This window comes from Tachyglossus aculeatus, unplaced genomic scaffold, assembly GCF_015852505.1.
Source record: "Tachyglossus aculeatus isolate mTacAcu1 unplaced genomic scaffold, mTacAcu1.pri scaffold_89_arrow_ctg1, whole genome shotgun sequence".
NCBI classification, from domain to species: domain Eukaryota; kingdom Metazoa; phylum Chordata; class Mammalia; order Monotremata; family Tachyglossidae; genus Tachyglossus; species Tachyglossus aculeatus.
In genome coordinates, this window is record NW_024045097.1 from 689,337 (window position 1) to 714,729 (window position 25,393).

At 42.6% G+C, this 25,393-nt stretch overlaps 1 pseudogene; it reads right to left on the reverse strand.

Moving 5' to 3' along the window:
* Positions 1-5,033: 5,033 nt before the first annotated feature.
* LOC119924248 lies at positions 5,034-14,306 on the reverse strand (annotated as a pseudogene).
* Between the last annotated feature and the right edge of the window lie 11,087 nt (positions 14,307-25,393).

The window sequence follows — 25,393 nt, forward strand, 5'->3', positions numbered from 1 at the left end:
ACATTATATGTCAGAAACGTATTGGGGAAGATTTCTGGAGAAGCAGTGTGGCTTAGAGACAGGAGCATGGTCTTGGGAGTCAGACATTATGGGTTTCTAATCCCAACTCTGCCACTTATCAGCTGTGTGACTTTGGGCAAGTCACTTAACTTCTCTGTGCCTCAGATACCTCATCTGTAAAATGGGGATTAAGACTGTGAGCCCCACGTGGGACAACCTGATTACCTTGTATCTACTCCAGCGCTTATATACCTTGTATCTACCCCAGTGCTTGGCATGAAGTAAGCGCTTAACAAAAACCATCATCATTACTATTATTATCATTAAGCCTGGCTCTTCCACCTGTCTGCTGTGTGACCTTGGGCAAGTCACTTCACTTCCCTGGGCCTCAGCTACTTCATCTGTAAAATGGTAATTGAGATTGTGAGCCCCATGTGGAACAGAGATTGGGTCCAACCCCATTTGCTTGCTTCCACGCTTAGTACAGTGCCTGGCACATAGTAAGCACTTACCAAATACCAATACCAGCTTCACAAGCAGGTGAAAGTCAGAGAAAAAATGGTTAATTTATTCAAATCACAAAGGGTTATGTGAGGACTCAATATATTTGCCCTATCTAGATCGGAAGGTAACTTCCAGATAACAGCTACCAGCTAGACACACAGTTTGTAGCTCATGATAAGTGGGTAACTCAAGGGATTACATATGGCCACATAACAAGAGCAGCTCCATGGCCAAGAGGAAAGAGTTTAGACTTGGGAGTCTGAAGGACCTGGGTTCTAATCCCAGCTCTGTCATTCGTGTGCTGAGTGACCTTGGGCAGGTCACTTCATTTCTCTGTGCTTCAGTTTCCTCTGTAAAATGGGGATTAATACTGGGAGCCATTTGTTGGACTTGTATTGTGTCTAACCTGATTCGCTCATATTTACCACTAAGCTTAGTATAGTGCCTGGCACATAGTAGATGATTAACAAACACGATAAAAAAGTATATACCATAATTTCCAGGAGGACATATTCTGTAACACCAAGAAAAATAAAACTAAATAGCAGAGTAGTTCAAACAGGGAAAAAATAGCTCTGTCCTCTGTCTTGAGGTTCAGCAGTATTCTGGGAAGAGTAACTGTCGATAACAGATTTCCAGGAAGGACAGATTCCCATGGAAAAATGAGATGCTTAGGGGGAGGGAGTGTTTTCCTGGCCTTGGTTATTAAAACTGTAAAGGCATTTTCCATAGTAATAATAATGTAAATGACCAGGAATAACCCAAAGAGAAGCCCCTGAAGCTTGTACATGTTGGAAAATCCATGAGAATTAATCCCATCACTTTGGAACAATATTTCCCATCAAGATATCTTCTGAGTATTTTGTCTGTAAAAACCAGCACTCCAAAATTGGTACTCCAGATAAGAATAATTGAATAGAGGTCAGAGGTTAGAGGTCAATGAAAACAGAAATATTCTGAATACTTTATTATTAGCCCTTAGTGTGTTTTATATACTTTTTAAATGCAAGTGAAGATTTATATTCTCATTAAATTCATTAATAAATGTTATGTAACTTCCGTATTCTGTAAAACATCTTGGTTAATTGGAACTGTTTCCATATCCCTGGACCACTCATCCACTCCATATTCCCCAGGATTTATGCAAGTCACTTTGGAATATTTGATATTTATACATAAAATCTATATCACTATTTACCTGCATGTACCCAGGAACATGGACAGGGAATGTGTCTGCTAATTCTGTTTTATTGTATTCTGCCAATCACTTATCGCAGTGCTCTAGTCCCAGTAAGTGCTCAATAACTACCATTGATTGATGCTAAATGTGACTCAGTAGATAACGAGTCTCATGTAGAAAGATTAATGCCTCATTCATGTAATAATAATAATAATAATGGTATTTGTTAAGCGATTACTATGTGCCAAGCACAGTTCTAAGTACTGGGGTAAATACAAGGTAATCAGGTTTTCCCACGTGGGGCTCACAGACTTAATCCCCATTTTACAGATGAGGGAACTGAGGCACAGAGAATAATAATAATAACAATAATAGCATTTATTAATCACTTACTATGTGCACTGTTCTGAGAGCTGGGGAGGTTACAAAGTGATCACGTTGTCCCACGTGGGGCTCACAGTCTTCATCCCCATTTTACTGATGAGATAACTGAGGCCCAGAGAAGTGAAGTGTCTTGCACAAAGTCACACAGCTGACAAGTGGTGGAGCCGGGATTAGAACCCACATCCTCTGACTTCCAGGCCCGGACTCTTTTCACTAAGCCATGCTGCTTCTTTATATAAATGTCTGTCTCTCCCTCTAGCCTGTATTCATTCATCCAGTCATATTTATTGAGAACTTGCTGTGTGCAGAGCACTGTACTAAGCACTTGGAAAGTACAATACAGCAATAAAGAGAGACAATCCCTACCCACAATAGGCTCACAGTCTAGATGGGAGCAGGCAACATGAGTATCACCTCTTTATTATTATATTTGTCTATGTGTTTATTACAGTGCTCTGCACATAGTAAATGATGAATAAATACCACTGATGATGATGATGATAATGATAACAATAATTTGGTCTAGCTCAGGGCTGGCTTTTGCTTTGCCATATAATAAATGAATACCGTAGTTAATATCCTCAGAGGTTGCCTTATACAATTCCATGATACCTTCCCAAGCGAAGTCATACTTAAAGCAGTATAGTTATTGAGTATTGATGATGATGATCTTACATGACAGAATTCATATGGGCCAAATCATTTAGACTTTAATAATAATAATGGTATTTGTTAAGCAATTACTATGTGCCAAGCACAGTTCTAAGCCCTGCGGTAGATACAAAGTAATCAGGTTGCCAATGTGGGGCTCACAGTCTTAATCTCCATTTTACAGATTAAGTGATTTGCCCAAAGTCATGCAGCTGATTAGTGGCAGAGCCGGGATTAGAATCCATGACCTCTGACTCCCAAACCCAGGCTCTTTCCACTGAGCCACGCTGCTTCTCTCTAATCTCCTTATGGGCAGGGAGCATGTCTACAAGCTCTGTAATACTGTATTCTTCCAAGTGCTTAGTCCTGTGCTCATTAAATATCACTGTATGATTTGTAGGTTAACATTAGACTTGGGCAAATGTTTCTACCATTGGTCCAGACTGAAGGCTCTTCAGAAGTGAATTTCAAAATGTGGAGATTTCCTTGACTCTCTCACTATATCAATCAATCAATCAATCAATTGTATTTATTGAGCACTTACTGTCTGCAGAGCACTGTACTAAGCACTTGGGAAGTACAAGCTGGCAACATATAGAGACAGTCCCTACCCAACAGTGGGCTCACAGTCCAGAAGGGGGAGACAGAGAACAAAAACAAACATACTAACAAAATAAAATAAATAGAATAGATAGGTACATGTAAAATAAATAAATAAATAGAGTAATATATATGTACAAACATATATACATATATACAGGTGCTGTGGGGAAGGGAAGGAGGTAAGATGCAGGGGATGGAGAGGGGGCGAGGGAGAGAGGCACTATATGCTTCTGATTACATCTTCTGCCTTAATCCAATTCTCGTAGGATTCCTAAATTACTATTTTCCCCAGAAGTATCCTTTTTCTGGGGCAACACAGTGGAAGGATGTGTGACTTCTTTTTTATTTTCCAACCACCATGGAGACACAGATCACTTACCTTGCTTGTTGTCATCTTTCTACCTGAATCTGAGTCTTGGTTACCAAGCAAAGACTATAAAAATCACTAAACTCTGAGTGAAGTGGTAGTGTTTTCTGGGAAGAGATTTCAAACATAGAGATTTCAATAGTCAACAAAACCATTTCCATTATCTCCTTCACTCTGACTCTAACTCCCTTTTTTACCCTTTTCCCCCCATTCCCTAACTTTGGATCACTGGCCTGAGGTATGGAACTGGAGCTCTCATGGCAGATATACACTAATGGTACAAGACTCTAGAAGTATTAGTTCTGCCTGAGAGGTTCAACTCCTGCAACTAGTCGGTTCCTAAAGTATTTGAGTGGATTCAATCCTAAATGGTTTTCTTCTGAAAAAAATGCTTTAAGAAATTATATCTGCCTAAACAGACTTGTCAATCAAATAATCCTTTTTAGTTCATTGGATAAGAATCAAGAATATAAAAGCACACTCATACAAAATACAATGAGGAGATAGTTTGAGTCAGGCTCCACGTAGCTTATTACCAATTTATTCTTTCTCTCCTTAGTAAATGAATGATTATATTTAACTGCTGAGCAAATAGAAGTTAAATCAATGTGAACTCCTATATATTTTCTCTCTTCTGAAGGGGATATCTGACCTCATTTGCATGTGAAATAGTCTGCAGACAGTGTAGAGATTCCATTTTTTGACACAAGGTTACCCTGGACACAAGGGAGTGAGTATTAAAGGCATATCTATACAGGTTTGGGGTGATTGAGCTAACCAGGAGTAATAGTTTCTTGGTATCAATACATGATGACCTATTAGGAAAATAGCCTCTTTAGTTCATATGATCACCTAACTAATCTATGTATAGAAATTTTTTCAGGGCAGCCATCACCCCCTTGTTTCTCTGATTGTATATCATGGGGTTAAGTAGTGGTGTTGCAGTGGTGTAGAACAAATACAGAAATTTATCCACCTCCACTGAGTGGCTTGGTTTGGGCCATAAATATGTGATGATACCGGATCCAAAGAATGAGGTGACAACAATGAGATGGGAAGAACAGGTGGAGAAGGCTTTGCACCTCTCTGTGGTTGAAGGTAACTTCAGGATGGTGGAGTGCTAAGTGCTTAGTACAGTGCTAAGCACTTAGTACAGTGCTCTGCACACAGTAAGTGCTCAATAAATACGATTGAATAATGCATGAATGAGATGATTTTGACATAGGACACCAGTATCAAGAGAAACAGGGCGGTTACAAACAGCAGGGCCACAGCATAGACTTAAGAGTTGTTAATTAATTCATAGATGTGTCCCCTCAGGTCAGGTTGAGTACTGGTGGGATATCACACACAAAAAAAATGGTTCAACTTGTTGGAATCAAAGAAGGGCAGGTAGAATATCTGACCTGTCTGCCCTATCTGGACTGGAATGCCACTGATCCAGGAACCAGCTTCCAGCAAGACACACACTTTATGGGTCATGAAGATTGGATACCACAGCAGGTTACATATGTTTATGTAATGATCATATGCCATCACAGCCAGGAAGAAGTACTCTGTGGCTCCAAGAATTAGGAGGAAGCACATATGTGCAGCACACGAAAGGAAAGAAATAGTTCCATCCTGTGTCTGGAGACTCATCATCATTCTGGGCAGAGTTACGAATGTATAACAGCTTTCCAAGAAGGAGACGTTCCTAAGTAAAAACTATATGTGTGTGTGGAGAGCTTGATCTGTTGTGGTTATTATAATTATGAGTCCATGTCCTTCCAGGATGATCATGTAGCTGAAAAAGAAAATCCCAAAGAGGAATTATTTCAGTTTGGGAAGATCCAGAAATCCCAGGAGAACAAATTCTTCCACAGTCAGATTTCCCTGCTACATTCCTTCTAAATTATTCAGCTGTGAAAAGGACAAAATCAGAACCTTTGAATAAAAGCATGTAGCCAATGCACACGGGGCATCCTGTACTCGCAAATCACAGAATCGGTTAATTCTATTCAAATAGATATCATTACTATTTACAATGTGAACTCCTATATATTCTATCTCTTATGAACAACCTCCAGCTCACTGTTGTCCCTAAATTATATTTGTACAAGAAACTAATGTGAAAGAGGAGGCAGCTGAATAGCAGTTGTCAGACTGATTGAAAACCTCAAGGTGTAGGTGGCTGCCACTTCCCATTATTCCCTCAAGCAAACTATCAAATGATGCTCTGCACCCTTAATTCTGCTCTATGCACAAAGGCAACACACAAGGTTTTTGGGCTCCACACTGCGGGAGAAGGTTGCACCTCTGCCCCTCCACCTCCTACACACTTGAGAACAGGAAACCCACTCCCCCACACTGATGAAGCCAACCTGTTCTCCTCATATGTGGAGGAAATCACTGGGTTCCAAACTCATAAACAGCGGAAACTTGGGAAACAATCATAGATTTTAGAATATACCATTTCATCTTTTGTTATCTTACAACTGCCTGATTGCTGATGAGACCAACAGGGGATTTAATAATTGTGGTATTTGCTAACTGCTTACTGTGTGCTAGGCACTGTACTCAGTGCTGGAGTAGATAAAAGGTACTTGAGTTTTATGCAGTCCCTATACTATATAGGACTTGCAGTCTTATCCATTTTTAGGTATACAAGCAACTTCGTTTCTCAGAATTCAATATGATGGTTGGGATTTGTGAGACCCTAAAAGAGAATAAAGAAGGAATTATTTTCTCTGGCCTAGAGGGGATAATTTTCTCTGGTTCAGGTGAACAAAAACTGATTTCAGGGCTGGGTGTGGGGCATCATTTAACTTTTTTCCTCTGAAAAATATAATTTATTTAAAAAATTATAATGATAATGGTACCTGTTAAGCACTAACTATGTGCCAAACATTGTTCTAAGCACTGGGGTAGATACATGGTTGGGCACAGTCCCTATCCCATATTGGGCTCACACTCTTAATCCCCATTTTTTACAGATGAGGTAACTAAGGCCCAGAGAAGTGAAGTGACTTGCCCAAAGTCACACAGCTGACAAGTGGCAGAGCCGGGATTAGAACCCATGACTGCTGACTCCCAAACTCATACTCTTTCCAATAAGCCACACAATAAAACAGAGTTGGCAGATACACTGCCTATCCACGGTAAGCCTACAGTCTAGCAGGGAAGACAGACAACTAAGTTTTTTTAATGGTATTTGTTAAGCACTTACTATATGCCAGGTACTGTACTAAGTCCTGGGATAGATGCGTGTTAATCAGACTGGACCTAGTCTATGTCCCATAGTCTTAATCCCCATTTTATGGAAGAGGTAACTGAAGCAGAGAGAAGTGAAGTGAACTGCCCAATGTAACATAGCAGAGAAGTGACAGAGCCAGAATTAAAACCCAGGACCTCTGACTCCCAAGACCTTGCTCTTTCTATTAGACAACACTGCTTTTCTCACTGCTTCTGTTGTACCCTATATTTCCCAGCCTGCATATTCAGATTTGGGAGTGTGAGACCAGTGTGATTCCACTAAAAGAGGAATACACTGTGTAATTCTCTCACCTGCCAATGATAGTTCAGTCAATCCATTTCATTTGCTAAAAATCAGAGCATAGAGACAGGATGTTGGCAGTGCTTGGGGCTAAATGATTTTTTTTCAGAAGATGAGGGAGAGATTGCTGGAGACGAAACTTTCTCTGTTCAACCAGCTAATCAATCAACTAATATTTATTGAGTGCCTGCTGCACGCCGAGCACATTGTTAAGCACATGGGTGCTATAATACAAGTTGACATTGCTCCTGTTTACAAGAAATTGACTCTCTAGCTGGGAAGACAGTAAAAAAAATGTACAGTTTGGAGGAAATTCTCACATACTATAAATTATAAATTGACACGTAGCAGTATGGGTTAGTGAAAAAAATATTGGCTTGTAATCAGAGGACCTGAGTTCTAATCCTGCTCTGGCACTTGCCTGCTGTGTGATTTTGGGTAAATTACTTAACTTCTCTGTGTCAGTTTTCTCATCAGTAGAATGGGAGATTCAGTATGTGGTCTCTCTCCCCTTTAAAATGGGATACTCTTGTGGAACAGGGTTTGTGTTTGGTCCGTTTCGCTCATATCTACTATAGTGCTTGGCATATAGTTAGTCCTTAACAAATGCCATAATTGTTATTTCTGAAGTGATAATTGGTGAAAACGTGTGGGTATGATAGGGAGACTTTGACCTGGAGAGAAGATAAATTGATCTGAGAAAGCCTTCTGAAAGAGATGTGATTTCAGAAAGGATTTTGAAGATGCAGAGAACTGTGAACTGGTAATTATGAAAGGTAGAGGATGTGAACTGGAGCCATGCATAGGACAGCTGAGAATGAAGCAGAGTGAGAAGATGAACTTGGGAGGAACAGAAAATGTGAGCTGGGGTCTGGTAGGAGAAGAAAATAGGTGAAGAAAAATCTGATGAGTGCAAGCTCATTGTGAATAGGGAACAGGTCTACCAACTCTTACATTGTACTCTCCCAAGCACTTAGTACAGTGCTCTGCACACAGTAAGTGTTCAATAAATGATTGATTATCTGTGGGCCTTAAAGTCAAAGTCAAGGTTTCATATGATAGTGAAGATGGATGGGTAGCAATTCAAGAGTTTTGAGGAATGAAGAAATATGTGCAGAATGCCATTTTAGAATGATGTTTTGGGTAGTAGAGTGAAATATAAACTGGAGAGGGGCAACGGTGGAGGCAGGGAGGCCAGAAGACTGATACAGTAATCAAGACAGAATATAAACTCCTAGATCAGCATGGCGACTGTTTTGTTAAAGAGAAAAGTGTGGATATGAAAAATATGGAAGAGAATGGACAAGATTTTAGCAACAGACTGGGTGTGGCAGTTGAAAGAGAGTGATTCAAACATAATACTAGATGTTAAGCTTGTTGTGGGCAGGTAACATGTCTACCATCTCTACTGTTATATTGTACTCTCCCAAGTGCTTAGTACAGTGCTCTACATACAGCAAGTACCCAATAAATATGATTAATTGGTTGTGGGTTTCAGAAGTGGAGAATGGTGATGTTATCAAATGAAAAGGGGAAGGTTAAATGGAAGAGAGAATTTAGGAGGAAAAGTGAGGAGTTCAGTTTTTGACATATTGAGCTGGGGAAACTCTGTATTTAAGAAACAGTGATTGGACATTTCTAAGAATGGAAGTAGTAATGAGGCTTCTTAGACGCTAGCTGAATGACAACTTCAATCCCATTTCCAGAAAAGTCCAATTTAGAGGGAAAAAACAGAAGATGAAATAAAATGCTAAATCTCTTAGTAAATACATGTAACTAGAAAAGCAGCATAGTCTAGTGGAAAGAGCATGGGCCTGGGAGTCAGATAATCTGGCTTCTAATTTCAGCTCCATCAGTTGCCTCCTGTGTGATCTTGGGCAACTCAATTTCTCTGTTCCTCAATTTCCTCATCTGTTAAATGGGGATTCAATACATGTCCTCCCACTACTGGGCCTGTTAACCCCAAGTGGGAAAGGGGCTGTGCCCAACCTGATTATGTTGCTAAACTACTCCAGCACTTAGAACAATGCTTGGCATATAATAATAATTATGGTATTTGTTAAGCACTTACTATGTGCCAAGCAGTGTTCTAAGCACTGGTATAGATACAATGTAATCAGGTTAGACACAGTCCCTGTCCCACATGTGGCTCACACTCTTAATCCCCATTTTACAGATGAGGTAACAAAGGCACAGAGAAGTGAACCGATTTACCCAAAGACACACATAAGATAAACGTTGGAGATGGAATTAGAACCCATGACCTTCAGAATGCCAGGCCCATGCTCTATCTACTGTGCTGTGCTGCTTCTCACCATAATAAGAACTTAAAAAATACCATCATTATTTTAAACATTTTGGATAGTTATTGCAATAACTCCTATGGGTCATACAAGCATGTGAAACATCTGTGTTATTTCTTCTCCTTTCTCCTCTGTCACCTGAGAGTCACTTTCTTATCCTGAACTCCTTGTCATCCCTCCCAAACCCTGCCCTCTCCCTGACTTTCCCATCACTGTTGAAAGCACTACCATCCTTCCCATCTCCCAAGCCCGCAACCTTGGTGTCATCCTCGACTCCGCTCTCTCACTCACTCCTCACATCCAAGCCATCACCAAAACCTGCCGGTCTCAGCTCCACAACATTGCCAGGATCCGCCCTTTCCTCTCCGTCCAAACCGCTACCCTGCTCGTTCAAGCTCTCATCCTATCCCGTCTGGACTACTGTATTAGCCTCCTCTCTGATCTCCCATCCTACTGTCTCTCCCCACTTCAATCCATACTTCATGCCGCTGTCTGGATTGTCTTTGTGCAGAAACGCTCTGGGCATGTTACTCCCCTCCTCAAAAATCTCCAGTGGCTACCAATCAATCTGTGCATCAGGCAGAAACTCCTCACCCTGGGCTTCAAGGCTCTCCATCACCTCACCCCCTCCTACCTCACCTCCCTTCTTCTCTCCTTCTACAGCCCAGCCCACACCCTCTGCTCCTCTGCCACTAATCTCCTCACCGTGCCTCGTTCTTGCCTGTCCCACCATCGACCCCCGGCCCACGTCATCCCCCAGGCCTGGAATGCCCTCCCTCTGCCCAACTGCCAAGCTAGCTCTCTTCCTCCCTTCAAGGCCCTACTGAGAGCTCACCTCCTCCAGGAGGCCTTCCCAGACTGAGCCCCTTCCTTCCTCTCCCCCTCGCCCCCCTCTCCATCCCCCCATCTTACCTCCTTCCCTTCCCCACAGCACCTGTATATATGTATATATGTTTGTACATATTTATTACCCTATTCATTTATTTATTTATTTATTTATTTATTTATCTTACTTATACATATCTATCCTTTTTATATTATTTTGTCAGTATGTTTGGTTTTGTTCTCTGTCTCCCTCTTCTAGACTGTGAGCCCACTGCTGGGTAGGGGCTGTCTCTGTGTTACCGACTTGTACTTCCCAAGCGCTTAGTACGGTACTCTGCACACTGTAAGCACTCAATAAATATGATTGGTTGATTGATTGATAAAGGAGAAAATTATACCAAAAATGAATGCCATCACATGAATGAAAAGAACCTAAGTTCTGTTCAAAGTGGTGATTTCTTGATCTTACACTGAAAGAAAAAAATTAGCATGTGTGCCACAGAAATGACAAGTGGAAATCAGATCTCAGTGACTGAGTTCATTCTGTTGGGATTTTCTAACCTGCCTGAGCTGCAGTTTTTATTGTTTGTGTCATTCTTCATCATTTATTCATTCGTTCATTCAGTCATATTTATTGAGCGCTTACTGTGTGCAGATCACTGTACTAAGCGCTTGGGAAGTACAAGTTGGCAACATATAAAGATGGTCCTTACCCAACAATGGGCTCACAGTCTAGAACGGGGAGACAGACAACAAAACAAAACATATTAACAAAAAAAATGAATAGAATAGTAAATACGTGCAAGTAAAATAAATAGACAAATCAGTATAAAATAAATAGACTAATAAATCTGTACAAACATATATACGGGTGCTGTGGGGAGGTGAAGGAGGTAGGGGGGATGGGGAGGGGGAGAGGAAGGAGGGGGCTCAGTCTGGGAAGGCCTCCTGGAGGACGTGAGCTCTCAGTAGGACCTTGAACGGAGGAAGAGAGCTAGCTTGGCAGATGTGCAGAGGTACAGTATTCCAGGCCAGGAGGAGGACGTGGGCCGGGGTTCGATGGCAGGACAGGCGAGAGCCAGGCACAGTGAGGAGGTTAGCGGCAGAGGAGCGGAGGGTGTGGGCTGGACTGTAGAAGGGAAGAAGGGAGGTGAGGAGGTCGCTCCTCGACCCCCTCCAATCTGGCTTTCGTCCCCTCCATTCCACCGAAACTGCCCTCTCAAAGGTCAACAATGACCTCCTGCTTGCCAAATGCAACGGCTGCTCCTCTATCCTAACCCTCCTCGACCTCGAAGCTGCCTTCGACGCTGTGGACCACCCCATTCTCCTCAACACGCTATCCAACCTTGGCTTCACAGGCTCTGTCCTCGCCTAGTTCTCCTATTATCTCTCCGCCCATTCATTCTCAGCCTGTTTTGCGGGCTCCTCATCCCCCTCCCATCCCCCTCCCACCCTGTAGGGGTTCCTGAAGGGTCAGCTCTTTGTCCCCTTCTGGTCTCGATCTACCCTCACTCCCTCGGTGAACTCATTCGCTCCCATGGCTTTAACTATCATCTCTATGCTGATGACACCTAAATCTACATCTCTGCCCCTGCTCTCTCTTCCTCCCTCAAGGCTCACATCTCCTGCTGCCTTCAGGACATCTCCATCTGGATGTCTGCCTGCCATCTAAAACTCAACAGGTCCAAGCCTGAACTCCTTATCTTCCCTCCCAAACCCTGCCCTCTCCCTGACTTTCCCATCACTGTTGATGGCACTACTATCCTTCCCATCTCACAAGCCCGCCACCTTGGTGTCATCATCGTCTCTGCTCTCTTGTTCACCCCTCACATCGAATCTGTCACCAAAACCTGCCGGTCTCACCTCCGCAACATCGCCAAGATTCGCCTTTTCCTCTCCATCCAAACCGCTACCCTGCTCCTTCAATCTCTCATCCTATCCCGACTGTATTACTGCATCAGCCTCGTCTCCGATCTCCCATCCTCCTGTCTCTCCCCACTTCAATCCATACTTCACGCCGCTGCCTGGATCGTCTTTGTGCAGAAACGCTCTGGGCATGTTATTCCCCTCCTCAAAAATATCCAGTAGCTACAATCAACCTATGCACCAGGCAAAAACTCCTCACCCTCGGCTTCAAGGCTCTCCATCACCTCACCCCCTCCTACCTCACCTCCCTTCTCTCCTTCTACAACCCAGCCCGCACCCTCTGCCCCTTTGCCGCTAATCTCATCACTGTGCCTCTTTCTCGCCTGTCCCACCATCGACTGCCGGCCCACTTCATCCCCCTCTCCTGGAATGCCCTCCTTCCGCACATCTGCCAAGCTAGCTCTCTTCCTCCTTTCAAAGACCTACTGAGAGCTCACCTCCTCCAGGAGGCCTTCCCATACTGAGCCCCCTCCTTCCTCTCCCCCTCCTTCTTCTCCCCCTCCTTCCTCTCCCCCTCCTCCCCTTCCCATCCCCCCCGCCTTACCTCCTTCCCCTCCCCTCAGCACCTGTATATATGTATATATGCTTGTACGTATTTTTACTCTATTTATTTATTTATTTTACTTGTACATATTTATTCTATTTATTTCATTTTGTTAATATGTCTCGTTTTGTTGTCTGTCTCCCCCTTCTAGGCCTTGTGCCCGCTGTTGGGTAGGGACTGTCTCTATATGTTGCCACCTTGCACTTTCCAAGCGCGTAGTACAGTGCTCTGCACACAGCGCTCAATAAATACGATTGAATGAAAGAATGAGGGGGCGAGGTGATGGAGAGCCTTGAAGCCTAGAGTGAGGAGTTTTTGCCTGATGCGTAGGTTGATTAGTAACCACTGGAAATTTTTGAGGTGGGGAGTAACATGCCCAGAGCTTTTCTGCACAAAGATGATTGAAGTGGGGAGAGACAGGAGGATGGGAGTTCAGAGAGGAGGTTGATACAGTAATCCAGTCAGGATAGGATGAGAGATTAAACCAGCGGGGTAGTGGTTTGGATGGAGAGGAAAGGGCGGATCTTGGCGATGTTGTGGAGGTGAGAGCGGCAGTTTTTGGTGATGGATTGGATGTGAGAGGTGAACGAGAGATCAGAGTCGAGGATGACACCAAGGTTGCGGGCTTGTGAGACAGGAAGGATGGTAGTGCCGTCAACAGTGATGGGGAAGTCAGGGAGAGGGCAGAGTTTGGGAGGGAGGATATGGAGTTCAATCTTGGACATATTGAGTTTTAGATGGCAGACAGAGATCCAGATGGAGATGTCTTGAAGGCAGGAGGAGACACGAGCCTGAAGGGAGGGAGAGAGAGCAGGGGCAGAGATGTAGATTTTGGTGTCATCAGCGTAGAGATGATAGTTGAAGCTGTGGGAGCGAATGAGTTCACCAAGGGAGTGAGTGTAGATAGAGAACAGAAGGGGACCAAGAACTGACCCTTGAGGAACCCCTACAGTAAGGGGATGTGAGGGCGAGGAGAAGCCCACAAAGGAAACTGAGAATGAATGGCCAGAGAGATAAGAGGAGAACCAGGAGGACAGAGTCTGTGAAGCCAAGGTTGGATAGTATGTTGAGAAGTGGGTTGCCCACAGTGTCTAAGGCAGCTGAGAGGTCGAGGAGGATTAGGATAGAGTAAGAGCCGTTGGTTTTGACAAACAGGAGGTCATTGTTGACCTTTGAGAGGGCAGTTTCAGCGGAATGTAGGGGACAGAAGCCAGATTGGAGGGGGTCGAAGAAAGAGTTGGTGTTGAGGAACTCGAGGCAGCGGGTGTAGACGACTCATTCAAGGAGTTTGGAAAAGAATGGTAGGAAGGAGATACGGCTATATCTAGAAAGGGAGGTAGGGTCAAGAGAGGGTTGACCCTGAAGATTCTGACGGGAAATCTCCTTATTATCCTGATTACCACAGTAGAGTGCACACTTCGAAGCCCTTTGAATTTTTTCCTTCGAAGTTTGTCCTTTCTTGAAATGTATTTTGTTACAGTCATGTTCCCTAAAATCCTGGCTGTTCTCTCGACTAAACAGCATTTTCTTTGCAGGCTGCTTTGTGCAAATGCTTTTCTTTATTACATTTGGGATTGGTGAATGTTGTCTCCTGGTTGCATTTGCTTATGACCATAATATAGCTATTTGTAATCCCCTGTGCTGTCCAGTACTTAAGAACGAATGGGTGTTAATCCAACTGGCAGGAGGTTTGCGGCTTCTGGGACTGCTTGTGGCGATTGTCCAAGCCACCTGGAAATTTAGTTTTCCCTTCTATGAGCCCAATGGATTATGGATTATGGATTATGGCATGGATTATTTCTTCTGTGACACCCCTCCAGTGTTAGAGGTGGTGTGTGCAGACACCTGTGTGCTTGAACTCTATATCCTGATGTGCACCATTTTGGAGAATGTTGTCCCATTCCTTCTCATTCTGTTCTCCTACATAATCATCATCTCCACCATCTTGAAGATGCCAACCCATGAGGGGAAAAAAGGGCTTTTCTACCTGCTCCTCCCACCTCATTGTGGTCACTCTCTTCTATGCTGCAGCCATTCTGACCTATTTATGGCCCAAAGTTAGCTCCTCGGCAGAAAGCAAGAAACTACTGACCCTCTTGTACATTCTCTTTGCTTTCGTATTGAGCCCTCTAATCTACAGCCTATGCAACGCTGAGGTGAAAAGGACCTTCAGAAGAACACTCTGCCAGAAAACATGCTTGTAGTGACTAAAAATTTCTTTTGGTTATTCTCTGTCAATGCTAATTCTGAGTTTGAGAGGATGTAGTGTTTTTGGTCCAACTGAATTGTTTCTATTTGTGTAACAAAGACTGTATCTGCCTGATTAGCTTATATGTTCCCCAGGGCTTAGTACAACGCATGGTACAAAGTAAAAACTATACAAATGTTTAACATTATCATTATAGTTATTGTTGCTATTTTAGAGTCAATAAAGTAATTGATTTCAGTCCCCTTGTTTAGGCCATATCTACACAAAGTTTTGAGGGAAAATTAATTGGTGCCCAAGGGGCTGAGTTTTCATTTCTTCATGTTCTGTTAGAAACATAACATTCACCAAAAAGAAAGCTACAAGCTTGTGTGTTGATTCTTAAGAGGGACAATGACCTTGTGAATGACTGTCAGTGGGACACAGTATTTCCCCTGCCATCATGTGTCGGTTTGTGTCTGTCTTCCTGTGTGTCTGCCTGTCACTGTCTCTTCCTGTGTCCATCTGTCTCTGTGTCTGTCTCTGTGTCCAACTATATCTCTGTCTCTGACTCTGGGTCTGTGTCTGCCTCTGCCTCTCTCTGTGGCTGTCTGTCGTTCTCTGTGTGAGGACAATGGGGAGGAAGGGGAGAAGAGCTCCCCAGTGAAGTGAGACTTGGCACTAAGTTATAGGATTTCCTAAAATGGTTATCTGACAGGAGCAGTGTTGGAAATGGGGAGAGAAGGTGCAGACATTAAGTCCACGTTCCTGCTCTGTGACTCTCCTCTACCTACCACTCTCCTGTTCATCTGACCCTGCTCTTGTTCAGTGGCCCAAGTACATTTGTCAGCTTTATAAAGGAGAAGGCAGCTGATGGAGGAATGGAGGAATTGGTATAGCTGCTGAAGCTTGGAGCTCAGGAAGTAGCTCCACTTGTGCCTGCAGATCTTCAATGTAAACTCCTCCTCTAGACTGTAAACTCCTTATGGGTAGGGAACATGCCTACCTGTCTACCTGCTCTGTTGTACTGCACTCTCCCAAGGACTTACTACATGTTCTGCACACAGTAAGCACTTAATAAATATGATTGATTGATAAAAATGCATCAGTGAGAGGCATAGATAGATATCTCCCTGAAAAAGCAGTACCCTTGGTGACAACTGGCAGAAGCTGGCATAGCCAAAGACCAGCTAATCTGTCTAAGAGTACATAGCACGAGTGGGAAAGTGCCTTACAAGAAATATCATATCCTAGGCAGCATTTAGTTTAATTTATTCGGTTTCTCCTCCTTTGCTACCCAAAGCAGTAAAAAGCACATTCACATGGTTTAAACCAAATGTGAAAAAACACAAAACTTATCTATATAGAGAGGCAGCAAGACTTAAAGGAAAGAGGCCAAGATTGGGAATCAGTAGACCCAGGTTTTAGTGCCAGCTCTGCTACTTGCCTACTTCATGACCTTGAGCAAGTCACTTAAACTGTTTGTGCCACAGTTTACTAATCTGTAAAATGGAATTAAAATATCTGTACTTCCTCCTCCTTAGATTGTGAGCCCCCATGAGACAGATTGTGTCTGACCAGATTACTTTGTATACCAGTGGTTGAAACGTATTAAGTGCTTAATAAATCCCATTATTGTTATTAGTTTTATACAATAGCAGAAATTCATTTGTAGTTTGGATAGTTTGGATAACTATTAGAATTATATTAAAAGTCAGCTATTATTTGTTTTCCAGATGACTGACTTGGAAGCATTTATTTTGCCATGCCAGCAGGAGCTATTCTGTTTTTTGTAAGAAGGTGGAAAAGATCCACTCTAGACTTCCTGTTAAGTCTCTCTGAATATTATACTCAATAATAGCTTACCAAGTGGGTGCGGGCACAGCAATGTCAGAGGCTGCTGTGAAGTTATTGAGCTATTCTGTTCTGTGACCACAGATGACATTCATTCCTCCTACCAACTGGCTTATGATATAATGATAATTTTGGTATTTGTTAAGCACTTACTATGGATCAGACACTGTACTAAGCACTGGACACTGTACTAAGTACTATGTGCTGTTGGGCCTAGAGGGGTGGGGCAAAAGAGTGTGGATGGCTCAATGCAAGCCATCACTATTTCTGCAAACATACCTCAAGCACATATAATGCTGGTAGTGGGAATTACATTTACATTCCTGTTCATTCATTTATTCAGTCATATTTATTGAACACTCACTGTGTGCAGAACACTGTTCTAAGTGCTTGGGAAAAACAATATGGCAATGAAGAGTAACAATCTCTGCCCACAATGAGCTCACAATCTAGAAGTGTGGTGAGGCTATTGGTGTCTGAGTAATGATCACCTGAATGACAAGGTGCCAGATAAAGTGTACTATTCTATTTTCATTGATGAATAGTGATAGCATGCAAAAGATTCTCTTTCAAAGACAATCATGAATACTGTCTCCTTCTGGAAGATCAAAAATGTATTCCAAAACCAAGAACCAGATGCCTTATTATATAGCTTGCCAAATCCTCTCCTTTGTTTAAATTTCCCATAACAGTTGACACTACTATGATCCTCCCCTATCACTGGCAACTTTGGCTTTATCCTTATCTTCTCCCTCTTTTTAACCTCCATGCTCACTTCATTACCAAATTTTGTCAGTTTTTCCCCATAAAATTTTCAGAATCCATCCTTTCTTTCCCTTGGAAAGGAAAGGATCTTCCCATGATCCCGTGGAAATAGCAAGGTCCAGGAAGTTAGAGGACCTGGAATCTAATCTCAGTTCTGCCACTTGCCTGCTGTGTGACCTCGGGCAAATCACTTACTTTTCCTGTACCTCAATAACCTCATCTGTAAAATGGGGATAAAATACCTTTTCTCCCTCCCTCTTAGACTCTGAGTCCCATGTGGGGTAGACAAAATTGAATTGTATTGACCCCAGTGCTTAGCACAATGCTTGGCACGTAGTAAGTACTTAACAAACACCACAATTATTATTATTATTATTATTCTTTCCAGTCATTCAACTACCAGGCTCACCCATCCCCTGTCATATCCTGGCTTGACTATTACACCAACCTCTTTGCTTATCTCCCTCCTCCAGTTTCTTTGTTTTCCAGACCATATTTTACTCAGCTGCACAGATTATCTTTCAAAACGTTGCATTGTCTGAGTCACACTTGCAAGGGCTTTACTATAGTTGTGTGCACACACGAGTTGTCCAGTAAACACTAATGATCGATTGACTGTTGTATCCCCGAATGGTTGGGTAGGATAAGTTCAACAGGCCTGGATCAACTATTTATCCTTATGGTAGCAAGGCATTAATGAGATAATACATCTTCATCTCTTAAAGCACCAAGCATTCCATCACTGAGCAATCTTAAAATTGACTTAATAATTACTGAAACCCATCATTAATGTAAAATACTGTTTTGAAGTTCCTAAAAATAGAATATAATTCTTGTTGCTGCTCCCTGAACTTCTGAATTCGATGTTCTGTGGAGATCATGTCTGCTCTGGTCCAGCAACACTCTGGCTTCATTCTTACCACCAATCTACAGATACTATATTTCATCTAAATCCCCACTTTTCCCTCTCCTTTCATTTTTTCCTTCCTGCTTCAACATTTTTCTCCCCATTTCCCAAACTTTCTTTTCCAAACTTCCCTCCCTGCCCATTTTCAGTTCCTCATACTCACTTCTGGATTTCCAGTTTTACTTCTTTCGCTATGTTGCAGTGTTCCCTGCATCCTTGTGTTTAAGGAGTCTGCTGTCTTTTTCATGTTGCCTTGTCCTGGATCTTGTTCCTACGTAAATACTATTCTCATTGTGCACTCCATTTTTAATTTAATACTCTTTCTATTATGTGTTCATTCATTCATTCAATCGTATTCATTGAGCACTTACTGTGTGCAGAGCACTGTACTTTGCACATGTTAGTACACAGGCAGGGGTGTGTATCTGGAAGTTTGTATAGTATGGAGGGACATTGGGTGTTTTGAAAGTAAAGGTGAGTTTCTCATTGAATATGTGGGGGAGGTTAGGTGTGGATTTACTCTGAAGCAGAGAAGGGGATTTTTTTGTAGACAAACGTCTAGGAGTTTGGATGTATCCAACACCAAATGATTCTTTAGATAATGCAGAAGGGAGGATTAAAGGGGAGAGGGCAGTACTACCCCTCTCTATCCAAGTAGGAATAATACAGTATATTTTTCATATTCATATTTCCTGGAGGAAAGGAGACATCTCATTTCTTTAACTAGCAGAGTCTGTTTCCAGGTAAGGAGAAAAGTAGAGAACGAAGCAGAATAAAGGAATTAAGGAGAAACCTGCACCAGACTAATGATGTCTTAGGGGGCTATGCAACCATATCAAATCTCTGAATGCTTTCCTTGCAGCTTAACGAGCTCATTACTATTGAAATCACCCCTAGAGACCTGGTCCCACAGGTCTCTGAAGAACCTGCATATAATCCTTTTGAACCATGACATAGATTCTCTGAAAATGGGGCCAGATATGTACTGGGAAGGGAACTGGAGTGCTGAAATAACAGGGACCTCTCCCACTACCAAGACACTAGGCAGCAGGGGAAATTATTGAAGAGTGGAGCTTCCTCTGACTCTATTCTGATTGATTCCCACAGGTGATAGCCAACCCTTGGCCAGTTTAGAGTCATCACAGCTTACCATCTCCCCATAGGTCCTGGGGCAACACCCCAGTGAGACCCAGCACACATTTAGTGGTGAAAATCCCAGCATTCTAAGGTGGGTGTTTGGATTAAAGGACTCTTAATCATCTTAAACTAACAGTTAAGGCTGGAGGAATTAGGTCAGAGAAGTTAAGAATGAGATACCCCTTTAAAGAATGTATCAGGAACAAGAGACGGGTATGAAATGCTTGCCGAATGATAGATTAGGTGAGACACAATGAAGAATAGTCTGATGGTGGGGGTTTTAATATGTTGAAATGCATTAATAAGGGAGATGGTGGGGTTGCCTTTTTACTGGGAAGACAAATCCTCTTCTGCCTGGAAAGGTTTATTTTTGATTTTTTCCTCAAATCGTAGGGATCTTCTAGGTAACACAGTAAGTCCCTTTTAGCACTAGGATTATCCTACTGCCTAAGCTATATACTTGGAGGTGGGCCATTAACAAGAAGGTTAAACGTTTTCAGTCATTCATTTCACTTCTCCTGTCACGTCATTATGTTGATTCTCTGTTTCCCTAAATATGCAGAACTGCAAATGCAAAAAAATCCTGGAAAATTCTATTCTACTCCCTTTCACTACAAAATTACATAGTAATAATAAAAATAATAATAGCATTCATTGAGCACTTACTATGTGCAAAGAACTGTTCTAAGCACTGGGGAGGTAACAAGGTGATCAGGTTGTCCCACGGGGGGCTCACAGTCTTCATCCCCATTTTACAGATGAGGCAACTGAAGCACAGAGACGTTAAGTGACTTGCCCAAAGTCACACAGCTGGCAATTCACTGAAAATATTTTGAAAGAAGACACCAAATTCCTCTTCATGTTCTACTCAAAGCCTGCTGCAGAAATGGGAAGAGGAAATCAAGAGACATTCCCTAGCCAACATTGGGCTCACAGTCTAAAAGGGGGAGACAGAGAGCAAAACCAAACATACTAACAAAATAAAATAAATAGAATAGATATGTACAAGTAAAATAAATAAATGAATAAATAGAGTAATAAATATGTACAAACATATATACATATATACAGGTGCTGTGGGGAAGGGAAGGAGGTAAGATTGGGGATGGAGAGGGGGACGAGGGGGAGAGGAAGGAAGGGGCTCAGTCTGGGAAGGCCTCCTGGAGGAGGTGAGCTCTCAGCAGGGCCTTGAAGGGAGGAAGAGAGCTAGCTTGGCAGATGGGCAGAGGGAGGGCATTCCAGGCCCGGGGGATGACGTGGGCCGGGGGTCGATGGCGGGACGGGCGAGAACGAGGTACGGTGAGGAGATTAGCGGCGGAGGAGCGGGGGGTGCGGACTGGGCTGTAGAAGGAGAGAAGGGAGGTGAGGTCGGAGGGGGCGAGGTGATGGAGAGCCTTGAAGCCCAGGGTGAGGAGTTTCTGCCTGATGTGCAGATTGATTGGTAGCCACTGGAGATTTTTGAGGAGGGGAGTAATATGCCCAGAGCGTTTCTGGACAAAGATAATCCGGGCAGCAGAATGAAGTATGGATTGAAGTGTAGAGAGACACGAGGATGGGAGATCACTCCTCGGTGACCGAGTTTCTTCTCTTAAGATTTAAGATTTTCTACACTTCCTGAACTGCAGTGTCGATCATTTATGTTATTCTGAATCATTTACCTGATAGTCCTAATGGGAAATGTCCTCATTATTCTGGTCACCACAGTGGATCACATTCTTCAAACACCAATGTATTTTTTTCCTAAGGAATTTGTCCTTTCTAGAAATGTGCTTTTAATTTCACAGTCCCTAAAATCCTTGTCATTCTCTCGACTGAGAATAAGAGTATTTCCTTTGCTGGGTGCTTTGCCCAAACGTTCTTCTTTCTTGTCTTTGGGTCTGCTGAATGTTTTCTGTTGGGTGCAATGTCTTATGACTGCTAGGTAGCTATCTGTAACCCACTGCACTACCCAATACTTATGATCCGACGTGTGTTTACCTACCTGGCCGGTGGTTCCTGGTGCTTGGGGCTGACGGTACCAATAATACAAACTATATGAGTATTTAATTTCCCCTTCTGTGGGCCTAATGGCATCGATCATTTCTTCTTTGACACCCCTCCAGTGTTAGAGCTGCTGTATGCAGATACTTATCTGTTTGATCTCTATGAGCTGATGGGTACCATTTTGGTCGTTATGGTCCCAGTCCCATTCCTTCTCATTTTGTTTTCCTATGTCCACATCATTTCCGCCATTCTGAAGATGTGTTCTGCTGAAAGAAGGAAGAAAGCCTTTTCTACTTGCTCCTCCCATCTCACTGTGGTCACTCTGCTCTACGGTATGGCTATTCTAACCTATTAGTGGTCCCAGACTGGCTATTCAGTGGAAAGCAAGAAACTGCTGATGCTTTTATTCCCCTGACTCGCTTTTTGAACCCCCTGATCTACAGCCTATGGAACAGTGAGGTGAAAGAGGCCTTGAAGAGAACATTGTGCCAGAAGACTTGTCTTAGAAACTAATTGTTGAATCTACTTCTTTGTCAATGGAAATTTTGAGGTGAGCAGCTTCATATTGATTGAATGCTAAAAATATACGTGCCATTAATATTATTAAATCAAACTCCCTTTCATAAGCAATGAAGTAACATTTTTGTATTCCCTTAGATGTATGTATTTGTTAAAAAATTGAAAATAGTCTTGCAGATAATAGCTTATTATATCCATGATCATATGGCCATTGGTGATGAAGCTTTGCTGAGAAATGCAGTAAATTTCAAATATAATTTAGCAAATAATACAACTAATAGTAACGGTTGAATTTGTTAAGCACTTACTATGTGCCAAACACTATTCTAAGCACTGGGATAGATACAAGGTAATCAGGTCGGACACAAAAAAGCCAAATATGAAAATATTTTCAATGGGCTAACAAAAATGATTTTTAATTGCTCCATTATAATATTTATGACAGAAAAAACACATCAGCATCAATGGTATTTATTGTGCACTTTCTGTGTGCAGAGCACTGTACAGAGGAAGATTTCACAGAATGTCTTGAATGGTTCTTGGGATGGTAAGATATTATTCAAGGGAGCATATGGATTTCCCTTGCAACATCATATCGTCTTATTATTGAAAATACTTAAGGTCAATTCCTGTTCTGAATTTTGAAAATGTTTAGGGACAATTCCTGATCTGAATGATTGCAACCAATTTCATTGAGTTTTCTGAGTTTGTGATGGAACCAGAGTAGATCATTGATTTTCTGTAGAGTCCTGGGCCAAGTCCAGTAGACCTCTTGGTCAATGGGCCTGGGCAGGGCTATTTAGGCTGTAGTTCTATGGGTTTGGGGATTCAGTTGGACCAGGAGAGCCACCAGGCCATCGTATCTCTGGAAATAACCTTTTCCCTTTGGGGATATGGAATCACACTGTATTCTCAAGGGATTTTGAGCTGAGTGATGATAATAAAGATCCAAATCCTCGGGACCCATTCTCTTATTTCAAGGTCCAGGGTCCCCTAACTCTAACCTGTGTCCCATTGATAAGAGCAGAACAGAACCCTTTACTCTTCCTCTGAGACCTAAATGGTTTCCAAACATCCCTTTATCTCCCTTTTCTGGCTCAGCTTTGGGCAATGAAATGCAAGCAAGGCCAGGAAAATATCCAACAGAAGTAAAGGAGACTAAATCCTCTGGGCTCCCAGGTGGACACACAAATCACTATATCCAGCAGAACAAAAGGGACCAGTGTTAGGGAAATTCCTTCCCTGAAATTTCCTACCCATTTATGATAGACAAGTTATCATCCCCACTATGGGTCAAATTGGGAGGAGAGTATCCTCCTACCCTAGGAATCGAAGCATGTAAAATGTTCCTGAGATCAGAGTGGTGGGAAAGTGGAGTAATTGTTCCAGAACCCTAATTAAGAGGAAGGCAGAATGGGCATGAAGTTTGTAGATGTCACCAGCTCTCTGCAACCAGCAACTCTGGGGCCCAATTTTGTGCATGTTTGGTCCTCATGGTGAGTTTATGAGTCGATTTTAGGGAGTTAATTTCACCTGTTTCTCAGGGGGGCTCCTGTCTTAAGACACTATGCAACCTGCTGCCTTTCCTTATCTGACAGAGGGATTATCTTAAGAATGCAAACTTTCTTTCCAGAAGTGGCTCAGCACCAACATTGCTGTTCCTCAACAGATTTGCCCATTTTCCCATGAACCTGTGACCCATGATACCACTTTTCCCCCACTTCTAGTTGTGAAGAGTAGAACTAATCAGATCTGGTTTTGGAGAGATCACTCTTGGTGTGTTTAGGTTTTCAAGGTCTCTAGTCTATCCAAGGTTTTTGTTGGGGTGGATTAAGATATGGAAAGAGCAATCAAGAGTCACCACTGAAAAGAATGCCTCAGCAGTGCTAGGGTAAAAGGTGAGGAGGAGGGGTGATTTCACCTCATATCCCAAACAGCACCAAACATCTAGGCAACATAGTGAAGGTTGAGCTATGAAGGTTGACAACAACAGAGCCAAGGATTACAAAAGATAGTCTCTTCAAATGGAGAAGTGGGATCATGGAAAGGAAACAGTGGGATATGAAAGACAAAGAATGATACTTGATCTTCCCCTTGACTAGACAAGCCAGAAGGTGACTCCTACCTCACTTGAGCTATGAAGGTTGACAACAACAGTGCCAAGGATCACAAAAGATAGTCTCTTCAAATAGAGAAGTGGGACCTTGGAAAGGAAACAGTGGGATATGAAAGAAAAAAAAATGATACATGATCTTCCCCTTGACCTGACAAGCCAGAAGGTGACTCTTACCTCACTCGGCTACTCTTCTACTACGATCTAGCCTACACACTTCACTCCTTCAATGCCAACCCGTTCACTGTTCCTAGATCTTCTCTATCTCGCTGCTGACCTCTTGTCCACATCCTGCCTCTGCTCTGAATTACCCCCTCTTTTCATATCCGAGAGACAATTACTCTCTCCCCCTTCAAAGCCTTATTGAAGGCACATCTCCTCCAAGAGATATTTGCTGATTAAGCTTTCATTTCCTCTTTTCCCACTCCCTTCTTTCTGTGTCACCCTGACTTACTCCCTTTATTCACCATCCACCTCCCAGTCCTAGAGCACTTATGTATTTGTCATTTGTTAAGTGTTTACTATCTTCCAGATATTGTACTAAGCGCTGGTTAGATACAAGCACACTGAGTTGGACAGGGTCCCTGTCCCATCTGAGGCTCATAGTCTTAATCCCCATTTTACATTTGAGGTAACTGAAGCACAGAGAAGATAAGGGATTCACTCAAGGCCATGCAGCAGACAAGTTGAAGACCTGGGATTAGAACCCATGACCTTCTGACTCCCAGGCCCATGCTTTATCCTCTGTGCCATGCTGCTTTCCTTAGGTACATAACTGTAATGTATTTTTTGTATTAATATCTGTCTCCCCTCAATGTGAGCTCATTGTGGGCAGGGAATGTGTTTGCTATATTATTGTGTTGTACTCTCCTAAGCACTAAGTACAGTGTCCTGCACACAGTAAGTGCTCAATAAATACACTTGATTGATTAATTAATTTAGAATGGTCTGGGGAAAGTAAGCCTCAAGTAAAACACAGTTATGACCTTGGAGAGCTCTATTATTTCACTTGGGAACCCTAGGGCTATCAACTGAAGGATTTCAGGAAAGAAAGTCCTAAGCAACTGCTAAAGAATAATCTGATCCTTCTTGGACATTGCCTAGATCC